Source organism: Pinus tabuliformis, chromosome 8 (assembly GCF_031772625.1).
Source record: "Pinus tabuliformis cultivar Carrire ecotype Pingquan chromosome 8, CPIR1, whole genome shotgun sequence".
Lineage (NCBI taxonomy): Eukaryota > Viridiplantae > Streptophyta > Pinopsida > Pinales > Pinaceae > Pinus > Pinus tabuliformis.
In genome coordinates this window covers 1,796,347,822-1,796,370,934 of record NC_142294.1, presented here as the reverse complement: position 1 = coordinate 1,796,370,934, position 23,113 = coordinate 1,796,347,822, and positions in this window count along the sequence as shown.

The following is a 23,113-nucleotide window of genomic DNA, read 5'->3' as shown; positions in this document are numbered from 1 at the left end:
TCTTTTTGTGAGCTGATTTCATAACAACATCTTAAGAAAAGGAGACCAAAAGACATAGATCCATAATGGACATGTTAGTCCAAGATGATCACTAGAGAAAGCAGAGGAGAGTGTGCACCTGAATTGTTGAGTGGAAGGAGAGTATTTAAGGGAGGAACGTTGATAACTGTATCGTTCTCTGGTGGTCGTTTGATTTAGTATCTGATTCGGAAACTATATATTTCTCCACCCGATTCAATCTAACCATGATATCATCCATGTCATACCAAATATCCCTCATAATTCTCTTGATATCCTCTTGGCCAACGAAAAGCTTATAGTTATCAACATGTTTCTCCCATATGACCATACTTAACAAAGTTTCCATTTGTTAGTGAGTTGTGATGGAGTGAAGGAAGTGCAATCTTCTTTTCCTAAAATTTCCAAGATCAGGTACCCATTTAAGAGAGTTGTTGTTGATTTCAGAATTGGAGTGATAAATACAAGCCCTAAACTCCCTTGCTTCGAGCTGCAAGATCTCCTTTCAAACTTCAAGAGGGCTCGAATAAAAAAATGTGGCTACACATTCCCATCCAAATAGGTGACGGTGGCTTGAGGAGCTGCCTAAGGCACCACCCCCATCAACTGGAAAATCATTGTTGTGGGGCCATCCCGGGGAAGAACCTGTGAAGAAAACACAAGACCAAGACTGTAACCAACTAACAAAAGCCCTGACTACAAGCCTTACCAAACATTATAATGTAAAATGTTACTTTTTATATATTGTTACCTTTAGAAAACTAATTCCCTTAAAATAAATCCATCACCTTTTTCTTTTATAAAATCACAAATGAAATTTTATTCATAGTAAAATAATTTAGGTCACACATCACAAAATTTATGTATTGTGTCTAATACTCTAGTTTTAAATTAGTGCATACATATACATATACATATACATATACATATACATATACATATATATATATATATACACTTTCCACATTTAAAGTGAGTGAATTTGAAATAATCTTTTAAGTTAAAATTTATCTATATTTTATAATAAGATGAAATTAGTATTTTGAAATTGATTTTTCAAGATAACTTTATTAAAGAGAATGATGTTAAAGTATATTATAGAATTGTGAAAAATAAATATAAATTGGAAAAAGTAAAAATAAGCTTTACCCCTGTATTAACATTATAGCTATAATGACATGTTTTATTTGATCAATGTAATAGACATGATGAAAGATGTATTTATTGTTTGGATGAATTAACTATCTATGACTCAATTTTATGTTACTCTTTGATAATGACATTTGATCATTATGACATTAATGAGTATGATGGATGTTGATGGATGATTATGTTCATTATTAGTGATATTTATTATATTGTTAGATGACATTTTGTGGATGAATTAAATCATTATTAAACATATAATAATTCAAATATAATTGATAGTTTGACTGAGTGTGGTAGGAAACTTTGGAGGCACGTTAACACAAATTTGATAAAGGATTTCACTATGAATCACGACTATGATTATTATTTGAAAATGAAATTATTATTGATTAGCTTGTTTAAGAAAAGTATTGATGAAATGAAATAGTGGATGCAAGCATAGGGAGCATGCTTATGGAAAGACTCACATATAGGTGATGGGGTTGTATAAAAGATTTCATAAATGTTATAGAGGGTAAAGTAGTATCCTTGTTTTCATTTGCTAACATTTCAATCATGGTTTGGGCTAAAAAGCATGAGTTACTTTTATCTTAAAGTTACACAATGTTGTGAGTATAGAGTGTCACTCATGAAGACTAACTAACCACTCTATTGTCCTTTTTCTACTTCTATTGCAACCCTTGCTTATACTTTAAGCAATGTAGTTTTTAGAGGTGCAAGCAATTGCATTTTGGATTATCATTCACTTCCATGTGATGTTTTAATCTTGGTTCCAATGAAGAGATTTCAAGTGATCTGGAAGTGTCCTAGGATTCAAGAATGGGAACAGTGATTGTTGAAAAAAGACCAAGTTTTTTTGCTAAGCTTTCTTTAGTGACCTTCACAGTAGTACCATTATTATTCTATAGTCATTCACCAAGAGTAACCTCCCTAATGCACTTACTCTCTTTTTCAAAGAATACTAGCAAATGAACTGAAGCTGTCATACCACGTGTTGGATGCTATTTTCCCTTTGTCACTGAAACTTTCATTCATTACTAGCTTGCATGTAGATTTGCTCATTATATCATTCCTGAATGCCGAGAAGCTTTGCTGATATGATGAATTTCCTTGTAAACTGGATTCTGTATAGGTTGATTGAATATCAAATCGATAATCGTTTCTGTTCTCGGTAGGGACTTCAGCCACTGTTGTGGTTCTTGTTGATAATATAGAGGCTTCGAGAGGTACCACATTGTTGTCCCAGGTGGTTGGGACAGAGCAATATTGCCCTCCCCACCCGGGTTCAAAACACGCCATACATGACGGGTTGTTATATGCAACATTTGTAAGCTTCATGCTGGGTTGCTGTCGGTTGACGCAACGGATTGTACGGATAATGTCGGTTGTACAGATAATGTAATCATATTGTAATATAATGCTTCTACTACAGGGATTTCCCTTTGAAAAAAAATAGAAGCTTCGAGAGAAAGAAGCATCTAGAAACCCTGATGAATATTTAATATTAATATTATAATAACAAGTCATATTTGATGGATCTAAACCTAAGCTAAAATTTTTAATATAATGAATTCAGAAATATCAAATTAAAATGATATTATTAAATTTATAAAACAACACATTCATATATATTAATTTTTTTAATATTTAAAATTACTCTAAAATCATTTTACTTATTTATTAATAAAACAATAGATTGTTAATATCATAAGATAATCTTTGTAATGGGTTGCATTAATATCAGAACTTAATCATTGTAATGCACTACATTAATTATTTGAATTTCTTAATATTTATTAATCCATATTAAGCTCACAATATTTAATATTTATTAATCCATATTTGAATTTCTTAATATTTCTTAATCCATATTTAACCATTCAAGTAAATTAATTAATTATTTAAGTTCTAAACCCATTGCTTTGGGTCTAAAACCTCAATATTGTGTAAATTTCCCAACCAATTATTTTTGATGGGTTTCTTTCTTTCTGAAATACTTTCCTAGTTATCCAAAATTTCAACATCTTTTACATAAATATCTATTATTTTTTATTTGAGTAAATATTTTAGGAAAAAAGTAAATGCACCATTGAATTTGATATCTAATGCTTTTTTATTATATATGTAAATAATGTTATTGTAGAGTTTATTGAATTTCAATTGGATATTGAAGAATATTGAAAAATAAAATGTTTTCTATTAGATTGTAGAGTTGAAAAGTTATTTGTTTAAAATGTTATGCATCTATAAATCTATGTACCAATTCATTATTTATGTACTTGCTCTCTAGTATTTATTTCTCAAACTCATTCTTGATACTCATATGAGTGTTGTTGTTGTTGTTTAATTAAGTTTGGTAAAGATGTTATAATGTCATGTTTTAATGTTGTAATATCCTTTTTTATTTTGTTATGTTCTATTTTGACTAGATCAATTTACATAAATATTAACATAAAAATAAAACTAAAATAATAATAATAATTAAAAAAAATCCACACACTTAAGTGAAAACCGAAAACCATATTCCTCACTGGTCATTAATCTCTCAACAAGGGAGACTCTTCGAGTTAACCATTATTTTTGTTATTGCAATATAATTTTTCTCAACTAAATCAAGATACTTAAGACACAAACAATGTGACACTCTTTGAATTATACAAGCTAATTCTTGAATTCTTCAATGTCATGATTAGCTTAAACCCTGGCTATAATTTAAAAAATAAAAATAAAAATTAATTAACTAAACAATATATTTCTTTAATATGAGTCATATAAAATATAACATTATTTAAATAACTGAAATTTAAATAAAATTTTGTTTGAAGAACATATGCCAAGAAAGTTATTTAAATAAAAATTTGTTTTAAGAACATATGCCCAATGAAATTATATTTATGCTCTAGAAAGCTTAATTTAAAGGAAATTTAAAGAAACTATTTATTTTAAATAATTGAGACTGGTAACAAATATTAGGTTATTTTTTTCTTAGTAAGTTAAAGGAAATATATTTTTAGGAAATAAAGAGGAAACCATTTTCGATAAGATCTATTAAGAAAAACGTGTATGTAAATAATTTAAGATAATTATTTAATAGATAATATAAAATTTATGAGAACATTTCATAATATAGAAATCTTAATTGAATTTAAAAGAGAGAAGTTAGAGTTTATTAATGACAAATTGTAATTAATTAAATTTGAACTTATCTAATTAACACAAATTTAGGAAATTTGTAAGAAAGACGGATATTTAAGAGTAAAAATAAATAAGAATTAAGATCTAGAAGAGTAAAATAGTTATGTTAATGAGAGAAAGAAAGAGATTGAATGAACATATATGTAAGTTTTTGACAAAAGTAATGATGAATATTAGTGAATTTAGGCATTAGAAAAATACTAATATTGTGTGAAAGGACCATTGGCATCAACTAAATCTATTATAAAAGGAAGTCACGCTTATCATGTATCCTACATTGGATGGTTGTCCAAATGTCAGTGAGATTAAGTTGAGAATTGTTGAGAGTTTGACTGGTATAAGTTTGAAAGTGGGAACCTCGTGTGTAGTTTTCTCTCTTAAAAAATTGCTAGTGAATATGTTCTCCTTCATACAACTCCATTGTGTGTTGGTAGGAAGGTTCACTAATAAGTGACTAACATTCGGCAAGATTTGAAAGGATTTCAGTAATTTGCAAAGGCTATAATAAATTGATGCAAATGTTTGGGAGCTTGTAAATTTCTCTTACACTGAAAAATAAATTAAAATTATTATTTATTTTTTAATAAATTATTTTTATTCTTAAATTGTAAATTTATTTGATAATGATTGAATAAAGAATTCATAGTATAGAGTGTGCTATAGTTATGAGTAATTATATGTCGTATTGTTAATTAAATCTATAAACTTATTTGTCTTTCCTTAACAATTTATGATCTAATTCTTACGAGTATGTATTATATTTTGGTAGATATTTGGTACCCATTGTTTTTGTCAAGACTGCAAAAATGTTATATGAAGTATACTTAACCTATGTATCAATGACTCCTCAATCCTTTGAAATTTCTTTGTGTTGAGTAAATGGTCGATAGGTAACGCATTAATGTTACATATTTATATTGAAATTATGAATCTTAGATTTAGTTACTAGTATAAATTATGTGGCAGGGTTCTTAATTGCTTTAGATCCAATTAGTATCTACAATGTTTTAGAATAAGATCAAGGTAACAAAGTAAGTATCTTTAGAGAAAATTCCAAATTTAGTTATAACAATCTCAAAACTTTCCAAACAAAACAACAAAGGAATAAATAAATTAAGTAATTTAAATTTCAAAAGCACCCAAATTCTAGAGTTTGCAATAACAAACTTACCAACCAATCAATAACTAGACATGGGATTAGTCTCAGCATTGATTTGGATAAAAAATATGTAATGCAAGATCTGTTTTATCTCCATGTCATATTCTATTTTCACTATTTTGTTGTATGGAAGATTTTAAACTTTTGTTCTTACTCTTTTTTCTTTATATATATATATATATATATATATATATATATATATATATATATATATATATATATATATATGTTTGGCTTTCTTTAAAATGTTTAAAGTATATCTCTTCATTTTCTTAAGTGTTCAAAATTATAATTATAATTTTTTTTTTTTCTCTGCAAAGACTAAAATCTATTAACTGAAAAATAGAATAATTTTACAAGGAGTTGAGGCCTCAGATAACAGTACCTGAGAGCACTCAACACAACAAAACTGCCCCAGTATAGAAGGAACCTAGGGAGACCAGTTACAAAGAGCTAGAAAACAGATATAGAACCCAGAGATAGACCAGTAGAACGTAGGAAGAAACATGAAAGCAAGAAAGCCTATGTACTTGGCAAACCAGATGGTAATTAAACAGCCCCTACCCTGGAGGGAAACAAAATCATCAGGTTGAAGATGATGATCCATGACTGTAAATCGAGTGGCCTAGAAGTAGTCATCTGAGCGATAGCAAAACCAAAAAGAGAGAAAAAATAGACCCAAGTGGCCTTAAACTTCCACATCCTCACCAGGAATCTTCTCCGCTACTGGACACGTGCTGCCAATCCTCAAATTTTCATTCCCATCCTTCTCGCCCGCTGGGTTCGCCAAGGAATGATTAGTAGCTCCAAAAATCCCTTCCCCAGCCACAGGAGTAATGTCTTCAGGAGGCGAAATGATTCTGGGAACTTCATCCTGACCAAGCTTATCACTCATACGATTCTCCTGGCTTCCCCCATCCATTAATTTCTCACTGCTTTGAGAAGGTTCAGGAGCCATGCATGACAGAGGAAAGAGCTGATTTTCTTCTTCCGATAGGATTATAGTGATATGAGCAGTGATCAGAGGCCTATTAAGATTGCTTTGGAATTTGAAATGCGTGGTTTGGAAAGCACTATTTGGAGTTGGCTTGCGAACAGGGCTCGGAGGAGGCACATCCACATGAGAGGAGGGAAGATTGACAGGAGACTGTTCAGGGTCCATAGAATGACTAGCCATCGAACGTTTGCCGCTACCACGTCGCCCCCCGGAACGATTCCTCCCACTCTGGCGAACCATTATGAAGAGCGAAGGGGAAGGCACAGAGTAACCAGAAACAACGACAGGAGGACAAAAGGACTGAAACAGAGACCGATACAAGCGCACAGAGTATGCCTGAGAAGGAGAAGAGACTCACCCAATTCTAAATTCTAGAGCTTTAGAAAGCTTACCCCTTAAAGCAGTGCTAATCCTGCCGTGGGGATCCTTAGCATAGTAATACCTCTTCCAGAATAACAGAGAACCGGCCTGGAGCTTGCCTCTGTTTGCAGAGTCCTGCTTGTCACCAAAAACCGCATCAAACCAAGGCCCGGAACAAGAAGACTGAATGCGAGGTGTGAAGAGAATAAATAGGATCGCCATGATTATAACTACCACAGTTTTGCTTTGAACAGTGCACGCCATTAATGCAAAAATCCTGCCATATCCATCCTTATTAAGACTATCCCTCTTGCGCGAGGTGAGATCCTGGGAAGCCACGCTGCCCTGCAGCTGGCAGTACCTGGTCTTACAATCTGTCATGAATAACATTTAATTCATTTGTGTCACCCGCATCCGGGGTTATAATTATAATTACTTATATATATATATATATATATATATATATATATATATATATATATATATATATATATATATATATATATATATATATATATAGATATAGATATATATATATATATAGGGCTTATATAGAATATTCATGTAAGATTTGATATTTATATTGCTGGAACTTTTACTAGTTCTTTCCAAAACTACTTACTTAAATATGTTTTAGATTTACAAATCATTTGGTGTAATAAACACAATATAAAGGCCTTATGTGTCTGTTGATGTTGATATTGCTATATTTTATTTTTTCTTTTATGTAACTTTGAAATGAGATATTGAATACAAAGCTGGTTAAAAACAATGTAGTCAAGCATGTTTTTATTAGTACAAATACTTGGGATCCTCCCCACTCAAGTTCGATTCCCACAAGTGATATGATAAACTTTGATGTATTGAATTCAAGCCTTGTTATTGAAAATGAATAATTCATTGAGTAAAATGAGTAGATAGCTCATGGAAGTTTAGATGACTAATTATTTCATCTATTAATGAAACCAAATTTCATTACCAAGAGACTCACCACAAATATACATGTTTACTTTCACGTGATGTTCCTATATGGTCAGCTAAAATACATGATATGTATATAACTAAATAATCAGATACTTACTTGGGAGAACCTGATGAAGAGATGCTTTCAAGGTCTCAACATATGCTCGCTTTATGGGCTGGACTTTGAAGATTTCACTTATCTCTTTCTAATCTTCCCCTTTGCGGTAGCCATTTGATAGGATGTCTTAAGGTCTCTGAATATTATTTCTCAGGTGAATCGCTCCTCCATTCTTTCATGCATAAACTCTTGGTCATCTAGTCAAAGAGCTTATAGAGCTCTCCCTCTGTACATCATTTGGGGGATCTAGGGTAGTAGGAATGATTACATTTTTAGGAAAATGCCTTGACATACAAATTTTTAGCCTTCGGATCATTTCATATTTCATGGAGATTGGTCCCTGGTCTTCCCAATCACATTCCCGGGTTGTTTTCTATTTGGACTCAGAGGATAAGTTCTTGATCGGATATTTTAATGGCACCTCTTCGAGGGGTAGTTGTGGATGTGGGGCTCATATCCGAATTAACTCTTCTAAGTGTATAGTTTTTACTCGTATGGAGGGGTTAGTTCCAATTGCAGGGAATAATTGGTGGCCCTGTAGGGGGTGTTACAGTGTGCCCTCTCTGTTGCGATAGACACAATTCTTATGGTTGGAGACGCATTGTCAATCATTCAATGGATTCAAGGGCACATTGCTCTCGAGGTCCCCTCCTTAGTCAACTGGATTGAGAACACTAGGTCGCTTCTCCCCTCCTTTGCTAAAATCACCTTCCAGCATGTTTTTAGAGAGAAAAATAAGCAAGCAGATGCTTTGTCCAAGTGTGGTTTCCCCATATTTCCTGGATTGATTTTTTACGAACATTTAGTTCACAACTTTGTTTGAAGCAACGGTTATTTTGAGGTGTAAGCATGAAGGTTTGCCTCACGATCCACTTTTTTGGATGCATTGCGAAGGAGGTTCTTTTTTGTTGTTTGTTCTCATCATATGTGGTCGGCTTTCTCATATTTTGTTTCTTTCTGTTCTTTTAGATCCACCTGTTTGTATACTTTGTTTCGCTACCTCTGAAGTGGGGTAAGTTTAGGCTTTTCATATATCATTATGCTACTTATGACTCTATAATTGAGTCATATTATTTTTAACAAAAATACTATTTTTTTCCTCAATAAAAATTATATAAGTAAATAATATATATATATATATAACATTCAATTCTATATATGCATTATTAAGTATTAAATTCCCACATATGCCATCATGCCATATTTATTATGAGAATTCAAATAATGGAAAATCAATTTATTAGTACGGTACAGTATAATAGAGCTATACATACCTTGGGTTTATTCTTTTGTAAATTTTTACCCATCATTAAGTTTTCAGGAAAAATATCGAATCTCTCACAAAGGGTCAAAATTGAGAAACTGCGCGAAGATAAATCTCGTTGTTTACCCATTTGAACCCAGACTCTTTGGTGCATATCATTTTTCATGTATGTAAGCGCAAGTTATGTTTGACTTTTTGTAGTTATAGCTTTTAATTTACAGGTTTCTCTTCATTTAAAACCATAAATTAACTAATATAGTAAAAGGAGAAACAACAATCTCAGCAAATAATTATTTATTTTCGAACATATTATATTACAAAAAATAGTCTATTATATGGAGAAATATAATTTAAAGTATTTAATAAAAAATTTAACATTTTATTTTTATATTAAAAAAAATATGTTTTATATATATATATATATATATATTATTCACAATATTTTAATTTAGTTAAAAATTAAAAATATAATTAAAATAATAAGAAAATGATTTTTTTTTTTTTTAATTAAGAAATTGAAGTATGTATGATGAGAACATATTGTTATATTGGAGTTAAATAAATAAATAGCAGGGAAAATTGATTGTTTTATAATTAGATTATTATTATATAATTAGTTATGGGAAATAAAGATATATTATAAGTTGTTTCTCTATAGTTATAATATTAATGTTTTTTTTTCTATTATATATATATATATATATATATATATATATATATATATATGATAGAATGGGTTAGTTCATAACTTAATTACATATATATATATAATTTAATGGAAAAGTCATATTAACTATAATTATATTTTTAGAAATGTTTTCTTATTAAATTAGATCGTTATTCAAGTTACCATCAAATTAGAATAAGGGGGGAATGCATTTTCATAATAAAGAAGGTATTCTTATAATAACTTTTTGGACAAATGAAAGTGATCATGAGTTTTTGGTGATGTTATTTGGGCTCACTAATGCACTTTCCACATTTCAAATCTTGATGAATTATAGCTTCAAACCATTTTTGGGAAAATTTATGTTAATATTTGGGGAATTTGCCACAATAAGGAAGAAGTGGTAGTGTGTTTCCATCTTGATCTACTATTCTCTCTTCTAATGAGAAACCCAACTCTAAAACATATTTTACATTCAAAAATGTGATCTTGGTGGTCATGACATTTTTCTCTATGCCACTAATATGTAACACTTCATGGTCGGCCCTTTGTTTAACTACAATGGGCCTTAAGATGCCTTAACATTTCTTTCCTAGCCCTTGACCATTGTAACCAATCTATCATGAGATTGTATAGCCAATGGCTCTACTGTGCATTTTCAAAATTACCAAAATTATATTAGTAAGGCTTCATGATGGTGAACTTACCATGCTTATCTTCGCCATGGTGTCGAATTTTGTAGTAGCAATGGAAGCTTGCTTTGCTTCCCTAGTATTTTGGGATATATTTTGTAGATTTTCCAATGGTTCCTCCTTCTCTACCAATTCTCGAAGTTATTGAACCATCACCTAAATGAACTAGTCCTCTTGCCATTTAGAATGAGTTTCTCTCTTAAGTACACAAATTGAATTCTCTACTTGTCCCAATCTTCCATGATGGTGGCGAGGGGGTCTTAACATTTAAAAAAATGCTTCTTTAGTAATAGTAGTATATTTGTAGAGGTCTCAATGTCTTTTTCCAATTGTGTTATCCTTTAGTCAAACATTTGGACCTTCTACTTCAAGTAGCAATTAACCTCTTGTACTTTCACATTATTGTCCCTTAAGTTGTCTATCATTTTTATCATCATTATATATTTGTTATCTTCAAAGTAATAGTTGTTGCATTGTGGTCAAGTATCCCACTACTTTAATACCAATATGATATGAAAATGTGGGACTTACAACCCACATACATCATGACCAACATTAATCCACTACAAGAAAGAAAATTATTTTATATTCTAGGAATAATGTGGAGGTCTTGGTTCCTCTAAATGACTTGAAGGCTTCTATTCTTGGTCAACTTACTCATAGTCAACTAGATAAAATAGCTATAGCCAACCATTATTTATTGTTCAATTAGACAAGCACCACATAACAACAAACACAACACTTAATCAAAATGAACAAAGATATTTTACTTTGTAAACCAAAATATGATACTTAACTTTGAATAGTTCCTCAATCTTTATTTTGACAATCTTAATGTATAAAATTGGCTATAGACTCAAGGTACACTGAACAATTCACACAACTAGGCTCCTATGCATTCTCACCTCTTGGCCAATTAAAATATTTTTGTGAGTGCAATTATAAGAAGACATATGTACAGATGGGGATGGGGGTAAAAGGAAGGTCAAAATATGTGACTTTTCATTTCCCATTTATAATTCTCTTCTCTTGTGTTTTAATTTTTCATATATATATATATATATATATATATATATATATATATATCTATATATATATATATATATATATATATATATATATATATATATATATATATATATATATATATCTTTATTTATTTTCTTTTTCTTTTTCTTTTTCAATTACCTTCTTAAGCTTGCATTGTCTTTTTCTTTTATACTAAAGCTTCATTAATTATCAAATTGCTTGTGGGTATTGAATCTCACAACAACTCATTTTTTGTTTGAATCAATTTCAATTCATGTACCTCTTTTGAATGAAAGAAAGCTTGTCAAATGAAAATGAGTGTATAGAACTAAGTATGCATCAAATGAAAGTGTTGTAAGGAGAAATTATTTATTAGTAACCAATGTATTTCTCAAGTAGAAGGGATTGACTATAATGAAACATTTTACCCTATAGTCAAAATAAATTCCATCCATCTTGTTCTAGCCCTTGCTATTTCATATAAATGGGAGGTCCTCAAATGGATATTATTTCTACCTTTTTGCATGGGGAATTGTAGAATACATTCACATGGAGCAACCTCTCGACTATTTTATTAGTGAATATAGTCTTGTTTGTAGCATTAAAATTTTTCTCTTTGGCCTTAAGCAATCTCCTTAGGTCATAATGGGTTTCTTTCTTCTTAATGCCAACTTCTTGAGATGTCATTTTCATTGCAATGCTTATTCCAAGAATTAGGTAACCACCTCATAATACTTGTCTTTTATGTTGATGACCTCATAATCATTGGTGCTAACCCAAACTTTTAACCCATGAAAAGTCCAACCATAAGAAGAAATTTAATCTAATTGACTTGGGACATGTGAATTGTTTTCCTAGCCTCTAAGTCTTGCAAACGAAGGATGGAATTACTTAATCATTCCTTATTTGTTTATTTTTCACTTCATTTAACATAATCAATATGTGGAACCATGTGAACAAAACCTATATATCTATAAATATAGATATTTAGAATTTTAGATGTTCCTTTAATAAAAAATCCAAATGCTTTGTCTAGTGGGATCTGCAAGATCATGAATAATCCTTTTTAACATAAATTTGGATTTCATATGGCATGTTACAATACCCATAACCTATATTCTTGATGATTAGGTTATTAACGAGGAAGTGGGTACCAAAAATAAGGATGTGGGAATTGTCCAAAATCCCAAGTTGAGACAAGAAATACAAACCATATATATATGCCAACTAGATAGAACATGTGGCCGACACACAAAGATTACATAAGAAGATACTAGGCCACACCAATGAGCAAGGGATAGCATGCATGTTGATGTGGTGAGGTGATGTTGCATGTTGATGTTTCAAGGAGGATAAATCAATATGATGTGGCATGTTGTCATGGCATGAAGGTGCTATGAAGTCAACATGGTGACTAATGTGGAAACCTATTGTGATGAGTGACATGGAATTTAAAAATCCATAAATCCAAAATTATGTAGAAATGATATTTTAAGGATTGTTTAGATGTTAGATGGTCTAGGTATCTACAAAATCCAAGTATCTAGAAGTTCAAATATTGACCCACACTAACATGTCATTAATGATGTGGTTGTGAAGGTGGTTTGTGGTGTTGAAATTTTAGTAAGAAAAGGCTTCATTTGACTAGTGCCTTAGCTAAATGGAGAATAAATTGAATTTCCACATCAACGGGATGAATTGGATTGCAATTAGCTAGAGTGGCATGCCTTGTCTACTTGTTAAGTCAATAAGTTCGAGCTTGTAATATAGAAGTAGATTTGTGCATGAGTTGATTGCTAAGATCTAGCAATCTAGTTTAGTTATTGTTAGTTAACTCAACTCTAGTCATTAGTTCAGTCAATTGAAGGTCGGTTGAATAGTTATGATTGTTGTTAACTCACTAATCTCTCAGTTAACTAGTCAATCAACTAAAAATAGACCCGTTCATGCATGGAATTCGAATTTCCTAGTTGAGTGGATGAAAAAGGCACATTTGTATTTATAATTGTATATTGTTAAGTGTACAATGCTTTTGCACTGAGCATGTGATCAATTCCCCTTGGATTTGCGCAAGGAAATAGGGAATTTCCATATTTTTTAGAAGATTAATTCCTCCTAGATTGTGCAAGGAAATATGATTTTGGATGAGGCTTGAATTGGCTAAGTGTTGGACAAAGTAGGTCATGAGGAACGAGAACATTTTTACACTGCAGGGTGTGCTTCAAAGTTGAAGCAATACATTGTAATTGTAACTCTTTCTCATCTAAATTAATGCAAAGAAACGAAGCAATTTTTCCCAGTTGGGTTCCCCTGTAAAGTCATTGTGTTCTTGTGATTTTTATGGTTGCGTGTCATTGCATTTGTTTCTAAATTGTGATTTCCATTTTACAGAATAGTAGAGGAAATTTGTAATCTCTTGATTTCAGTTCGATTTCATCAGTGGTAGAAAATTTCTATTAATTTCTACATGGTATTAGAGCTATTGAAAACTACATTGAAACTAGGTTCCTGATCATCTCTCAAATAAATTTCAAATAATAGACTTGTGGTGTACGGAATCGAGTGCAGGAATTCGATTTCTACAAGTGCGGGAATTTCTTCAATGCAGGAACAATGTCTTTCAATGGATTGGGGCTTGAGTATGCATTTGAGGGCACTTCTTATTTCTGTTCTTGGAAAGATAGGATGGAAGTTGTGCCGGATGGCAATAGAGTATTGGAGTACACACAAACTGATATTCCAAACTCAACAGTAGGAAGGGATGCTCTCACATCACAATTCGAGTTGGATTTCACCATCATTGCATGCATGGCAAGAATAGTAAGAGGGATTATAGTGGTACCTAGAATCTGGCGCTTCATTTCATATGAAAATAAATAAGGAATTCTTCAGCAGCTTAGAGGAGAAGGACCTATAATTACACATAGAGCTTGGAGATAATGGAATGTAGAGTACCAAAGGGATTGGTATTGTCACCTTTAAGAGGGAGTCAATCTCCCATCTTCACTTTAAAAATGTAATATATGTGCCTGGGCTAAAGAAAAAATTGATTTTTGTAGCTGTATTGGAGGAAAAAGGTTATGATGTGGTGTTCAGTAAGGGAAAATATTTTATGAAACATGTTGCTACTAGAAAAGTGAAAAATATTAGAGTTAGAGTGAAAAATATCTACAAGCTAGAGGTAGATTTTGTCATGCATGCAATTATACCTCTAGGAGTGAGGTGGGGCAATGTAGAGCCTTAGTCCCAGAGTTGCAACGATTTGGGTAGGGTCCATAGGAGAGCTGCAACAGTTGCAGTATACTCTTCTCATGGATCATTACCCTTCCTACAGGAGTCCACAACATTCAGTAGTAGGATGATTAGTGTCATTTGGAGCAGTTAGATACTAAGGAGCACAGAGTAGTGTTGAAAGCAGAGCAGGAGGCTCAGTAAAAGAGCTAGCAGCAATGCAGATTCCCCAGTAGATAGTGCAGAGACTAGCAGCATTCAGTATTTCGGATGCTTCTTAGTTAGTTGTTGCAGTACCAACAACAATAGTGAGATCGATTCTTGTTATAGTGCATTCCACTTGAGAAGGATTGGGATTGTGCATAATCATTTTCTTGCTAAGAGGGAGTGTTGAAATTGTAGCAAGAAAAGGTTTCATTTGACTAGTTCTTTCATTATTAGTTGAACTCAGTTAAATGAACTCTAGTGATTATTTGAGTCAGTTGAAGGTCAGTTGAGTAGTTATGACTATTGTTAACTCACTGATCTGTCAGTTAACTAGCCTATCAACTAAAAATAGACCTAGTCATGCATGGAATTCGAATTTCCTAGCTGAGTGGATGAAAAAGGCACATTTGTATTTATAATTGTATAATGTTGAGTGTACAGTGCTTTTGCACTGAGCAGGTGATCAATTCCCCTTGGATTTGTGCAAGGAAATAAGGAATTTCCTTATTTTTTAGGAGCTTAATTCCTCCAGGATTGTGCAAGGAAATAGGAGGTTGGTTGAGGCTTGAATTGGCTAAGTGTTGGCCAAAGTAGGTCAGGAAGCAGGATAACAGTTTTACAGTGTAGGGTGTGCTTCAGAGTTGAAGCAAGACATTGTAATTGTTTCTCTTTCTCATCTGAATTAATGCAAAGCAGCGGAGGGGTTTTTTCCAGTTGGGTTCCCCTATAAAATCATTATGTTCTTTTGGTTTTGATGGTTCCATGTCATTGTGTGTGTTTCCTTTCCGTGGAATAGTAGAAGAAATTTGTAATCTCTTGATTTCAGTTTGATTTCATTAGGAGTAGAAAATTTCTATTAATTTCTACATGTTGACTAGGCACCAATGCTTGGCTTTTGGAATTTGAAATATTTGAAAAATCCACTAGAGTGGGTAAATAAAATCCTAGATCTAGATGTTAGCTTGGCAAGCTAATGTGTCCAACTTGCAAACATGGTACAAGGAGGTTCTAACACGTTGATGCATGATTGCCACAATTCAATTGTAGATGTGGCATAAAATGACAATTCTTCTAAGGGACATAACTTCAGGCCCTAAACATAGAATAAGGTAAAATTTGCATCATCATAAATCTCTCGACGAGTAGAAGATGATGGTAGCTTAAAAGGGGTCTGAGCCAAGCAATAGAAGTGGAATTTCAATATATTGTTACTAATATTTAATACATATATGTATTAAATTAACCGAGACATATATAAAAAATCCTATGATATGGTTAATATTACTAAAAAAAAACCTTTTTTGGTTAAATAGATAAACATTATAAGTAAGAATTAATAACTCTTCATTTAATTTATTTCAATTTAACCAAATAATTTACTATTGATGAAGAAAGTCATGTTAAATGTCGTGATTTGGTGAGAAGATGAATATGTAATGATCTATGAACATAAAAAATTTAGAATATGAAAGAAAAAATAATTTATTATTGGAAGAAATTTAGAAATAATTCAAATAACCATCACTCAAATTAAATTATAAATCGTCTTTCGATGGATAGAAAAGGGGGCATTTTGGTTATTCATTGGTACGATGGTTTTGGACATGGTGGGTTCTTTGTTTAAATTTTGTAGTGTACCTCAATAAGTTTCAACTTTTCAAAATCAAAGTGATAAAATCACGTTGTAGCCTTGGTCATTTTAAAAAAAATTATATGTAGAATGTTATCCAAAAGTAAAATTTTATATAAACAAATACCAATTGGGACTAAGTAACATTTCATTTTAAGTAACTTTTATAATAATAAAAATTTGCACATAGTGGGTATTGGGTGGTTGCAGTTGGTTAGCGTTAACAACTTGTATTTTAAAGGTTGATAAAGGTTAACCACCATATCATTCCCTTTGTTTATTTCACTGTTTTTTTATTACTAGTGCATGTTAAAAGGCACCTATCTATAACACAGTGGGACACATAAGGTGTGCAAGCAACATGTTTGGTGAAGCAATTGGAAAAATTTTGCACATGTCATTTTAGAAGTCAATTAAAGGAAGTGAGGTAATGTAGAGGAGACTAAACATCACTAACATGTTGTGCCATGTCATCAAGTTTGATGAGCTACGTAAGCCACTAAACTCAGGGATGGATTTCTTATGTATGCTTTGTTCCAACTACTTTATATAAAAAAAATTATATGTAGAATGTTATCCAAAAGTAAAATTTTATATAAACAAATACCAGTTGGGACTGAGTAACATTTCATTTTAAATAACTTTAATAATAATGAAAAATTGTAGTAGTGTTGAGAATGAGACATAGTGGGTATTGAGTGGTTGTAGTTGGTTAGCGTTAACAACTTGCATTTTAAAGGTTGATAAAGGTTATCCACCATATTATTCCCTTTGTTTATTTCACTGCTTTTTGTATTGCTAGAAGATATTCACAAAAGGCACCTATCTATAACACAATGGGACACATAAGGTGTGCAAGCAACATGGTTGGTGAAGCAATTGGAAAAAATTTGCACATGTCATTTTAGAAGTCAATTAAAGGAAGCAAGGTAATGCAGAGGAGACTAAACATCACTAACACGTTGTGCCATGTCATCAAGTTTGATGAGCTACATAAGCCACTAAACTCAGGGATGGATTTCTATGTATTCTTTGTTCCAATTACTTTTTCCATCTTTTGAATATGTTCATAATTAATTTGGCTTTAATGAGTAAGATAAAATTCATCATATAACACATGTTATATGAGAGTCTAACATATTGCTAGGACATATTATTTTTTTTATTTAAATAGACTCAATACATTTTTTTTTAATTTCTTTTCCAAGTTAATAAAAAAAAAATCAATAACAATTAATGAAAATAAATATAATTTATATGTCATGGTAAATCGAATCCACCTAGTTGAAGAAATATATTTCATATTCGCTTTGAGTTTCCAAACAAAAAAACTATAATAGATTGATATTTCATCTCCACTTTGTGTTTCTTATCCAAAAAAACACGAAGATAGATTGTTAGAAATGTATGGAATCATTGTGATTATAACGAATATGCATGTATTAGGATTGAAAGTGAGTGTACTAGAGGTAAGACGAGAATCGTTGGAAGATATAAGTTATTGTAATTATTTATAAGAATGGTTGGAAGTTAGAATCCATTGTAACTATGATGATATTTTTTATAGGCTAAAATTCTATTTTTTAAGGATATTATTTTTTCTCTGAGTTTGAGGGCGAGAGTGAAAGTCAGTACAACACTATTCATGATCAATTTTTGTATGATTAGTTTGTTATACTAATAAAAATTACAGATTTATAAATATGTGCATGATTATTTCTCCTTGTGATGGGGTTTCATTAGCTATTTGTGCATACAATAAGTTAAATTTCCTTAAGTTTAAAGTGACATTCATGAGAAAAATAGCTTCAGAAAGAAATACTGAACAACAAACATGTACAGTGCAACAAACCATCAAAGAGACAAATTAACATAGTGTTTTGATGAAGGAGTTCACCCCTATTGGGCTGCATCTCATTGGTCCAACTTCCATGACTTAGGCCTCTGTATTAGCTCAATGTGGAAAAAATATTATTTACAAAGCTATATGGATCCTGATACCTACACCAATGTGTTCATAATGTCCAAATTAGCCAAAAATGACTGATAGATCTCTAAAAACTGGCCTTGGCTAATCTGGGCATGACCTCCTTCCCTGGTGGCCCTAGGCTTCCCTGAACTTCCCTATGGAAAAATCACCTGTAGAAATCTTCTATTGCCTCTGCAACCTATACCAATGAGTTCAGAATGTCCAAATTAGCCAAGAACACATCTTTCTTTGCTCGCGTTGGTTGAAAATTGCTCAAGATATGCTTCATTCAATTTTTCCTTAGGAAACCCCACTAAAACTAGAGAAGACTCTAGTTAGCACCACCAAAACTATCCCACCAAATTTGACTCGCCTCCAAGACTTCCGCCATCTTAATTTCGGATTAATTAATTCTAAAATGGGTTAAGGGCGCTAATCATGCTTAACTGTTTGGCGCTGGCCCAAGGTTTTATGGCGCAGTCGTATGGAGAGGGGGTTGGCCCATAGGGCTGGCTCCCTCCTCTCTCGCCATCGGCAGTCACGTCGGCATAAATATATGTTTGTTACCACCGTTTAACAAGTCATGTGATGATTCATTGGTAAGCATTGGAGTTTGAGAGGGGAAGGTCACGGGTTCGACCCACCCTCCGCCCATCCCTTAACACATTTTTCAATACAATATATTGCCACCATTCATATTCGGACCTTGGACTTACCATAAACATTTAAATGCGCCATTGAATTTATATATGCAGATTTTTGATATTATAATGTTTATATATATATGATTTAAATCATATATGATATATATATATATATATATATATATATATAGCAATATTTCAAAAAAAAAAAAAATCCACATAATATTTATAATAAACTCATAATTCCACCTTAGAGGACATTGGGCAATTTCACCTTCACACAACCAAACTAGCGAATCCAGAAGTGACAATTGTCACAGGCTCATCGAGTAAAAACTGAAGAAGATTCCCATCATGCTCACTGTACTGCCATGTCATCATTCTGTCATGTTCTGCAATTTGTTTAGTTGTTTAGGAAAATGAATAGCATGCCTTTTCTCCTTCATCCGGGCTTGGCTTTTAGTGAAATGAATTGCGTTGCGATCGTCTTGACAAGACAGATGCAGTCGTACAGTTTTCGAGCTGATTTGTGAACTTTGAGTTTTGAGCTAAATACTGGGCACATGATCATTCCTCCCCACTATAAGCCTTTTTTACCCCAAAAGATCATTATTATCTGACAAGTAGATGAGGGTACAACCCCCTCACCTTTCCAAGCTCAATCCAATTGGCTTTTGATGAATTTGTTTCCTTGAGATCCTCTCTAAGGAAATCAATATTCACTTGCCTTGAGGACCCCGTTCTTCTGTCATGGATGGCATCTTGTTGAAACTAATTCAAAAATTATGTAGGAATGCATTCAGAATGTGAAATCTGAACATTCTCTCCTTGTTCAACAACTTGAAGCCTCTTTTTGCAAAACTGACACCAGCTTGCACCATTGACTTGAAACCTGTGATTGACATAATACATGTACTTGTCTTTGCCCTTTTCAAGCTGATCTTGCACTGTTTGTTGCACCATTTTCAATCGTTCATAGAAACTCATGGTTTTTTCCATGTCGCCATCAAAAGCAACATCCTTCTTACCAAGACGACATAACAAAATATAATGCAAATGGATGACAAATTTCACTACTTGGTTTACATGACTCAAGCCTGATTGTACATCTTGAAAGTATGAAATTTTCTGAACATAACTTTCATGTAAAACATAATGACACCTGAATACAACAGTTACATAACCAATAGGCCTAAAAGGCATAACAATGAACTTGCTGCTTATACCTCTTTTGTACCTTCAAACCAAGTGAAATTTTTGACAAGTATCCATCCAATGAAAGTGCATGAATCGTTGCAACTTAATCTTTACACCATGGAAATATTCTGAATGAAATAAGATGGTGAAGTTTCTTGCATAAACCTGAAACTCAAATGGACCTTTCAAGTTTGAAAGAGCATAAAAAAGAATTGAATTGATCTTTTGGTTTGAAGCAACATGTGCCTCTTGTTGTTTGCCTCCCCACTGGAAGACTTTGCACACACATGATAATGCATGCCAGGGAGCTTCGAAAGAAGAAATGTCAACAACAACTCTCCTCCAACATTTCGCTGCTCCCAACAAATCTCTTATCAAAATGGGCGTTTACTAATCAACAATGGCATCCAACTTGGAGAGGCTTGCCTTCAACTTACCTCCTCCAATATCATGGCCCAAATGCATCAAACAAGTGAAACCAAACTTGTAATTTGATATCTTTAAAACATCAAACAATTTTCCTTCATAGATGACATGTGCATAAGAAAACTTTCTAAACATGTTTATGTCACCCAAGTGAACAATTTCTTCAAGAAAGGACTCTTTTTCTCCATAATTCAAATACATGTATGTAATAGAAGTGCTACGAAGAACATACAACATTAAATATCCATACAAGCCATTCTTGTTTGGTGTTATGTATATTCCTGCACTAACCTCTTTTTACAACTTTGCTTTGGCAAAAACTACTCCTTTTGTCCTCTTTCTTGAAATGCTTACCATTCATCTTTGGCACCATAACCATCGGTGCACAACATGGCATAAGAGATTATTGAATGGGCTCATTGTTCAAGAAAATTTTGCATTGCATTGGTGTCTCTACACTTTGCAATTTTGTCAACCCTTGCATGCTAACATCACAAAGAGAAACCTCTAGCTGCAAAGATATTTCATGTGAAGTTTCTTTCTCCTTGAAGGATGATTCTTTCACAGCCTGAAATACTTCATCACTCTGATGAAATGAACCAACCAAATCAGAATCGAAACTTGCATTACATGCAACAACATTTTGATAAACAATATCATCATTTGGTTTGAACATGAGAAGTACTAAACTTTTACTTTAATTCACTAGTGTTTTTGCTTGCCTTGCATTAACAACTGATATGTTTAAGTTTCTGCGATGGGCTCTCACTATATACTCCACACCATCCTTGAACAAGTGATACTTGTTTTCATGGCGGTAAAAGACTTCTTTCCGATCATACAAATATGGACTACCCAACATCACACCTGAAATATCAAGCGATGCCACATCTAACTCTACTTTGTCAACAAAAACTTGCAGTGATTGCAAACTTAAACAAACATTTTCTTGTAACTTGTAAACTGGTGTCTCTTGTTATACATCCCAAAGGGTATGGTTTATGGTGAGGTATAGTTTCAAGATTCAATCTATTGACTAAGCCTTCGGAGATTAGATTCGTTTGTGACCCACTATCGAAGAGTGTGTCAATCTTGGCGTGTTTAGATATGACCCTAACATGAAATAACTCAATTCATCTCTTTTCATCTGGAGTAGTAGTAGTGTTACAATTTTGTGAACTAGTGCTTGCAATATCTTGTTTTCCTTTGATTCCCATGACAATGATTTTGTTTTCATCACTTGATTCAGAACCTAAATCTTCTTGAGTGATAGCAGTGGTTTTCTGTTTCCCTTTATTGTTGAACTTATTTGGTCTCATTTCTGGATGGAGTTTCCAGCAATGATCCTCATTATGTCCCTCTTTTGAACAGTGTTTACAGATAACTTTCTCCCCTTCTTTCTTCACACTTGCATTTTTCTTCCCTTTCCATTTTCCTCCTTTCTCTTTCTCCTTATCGTTAGGTGGATTTTTATTACTACTCTCTTCATAAGTGTTATTTCCTTTAGATTCAATATGCGTGGCTTGCACACATACTTCATCCAAATTAGTTGGATTGAACATAAGGATAGTATGTTTCAGATAGGAATGTAAACCCCCAATATATTTCAACATTGCATCTTGGGAATTCAAATTCACTCCTAATAACAAAGCTTTTTCCCTAAACTCTTGTGTATAATCTTGGACTGTTTAGCCTTTAAACTGCCTAAAATTTTGCAAACACATAATGGCTTTTTCTTATATAAGCTAAAGGATAAAACTATCTTTTAATTATAGAAACAAATTCAACCCATGTGATGTATATCTTAGCATGAATTCTCATTTCTTCTTGAGTCTTTTCTTCCCACCAAACTAGCGCAACTCCTTCTAGCCTCAATGAATCCAACTAGATCTTTATGTCGTCTTCTTGAAGGTTCTGAATTCTACAGTATACCTCTAACTGTCGAATCCAATTGTCCAACTTTTCTGCATTCACCTCTCCATTGTACATGGGAAGTTTGAATTTTATGTCCAATTTCAGTAATGGAGTCTTTCCTTTTGGGGTTTTGGAATGAGTATGGGAAATTTCAGTGGTGGTAGTGGAAGATGATGATGTGTGAGATGATGAAGATGATGAGGATGGTGGAGATGGAGGTGGCTTTCCACCATTCCCTTTGGAATCCTTCTTCTCATCTTTTTTGTCCTCTGAGCTTCCTTCTC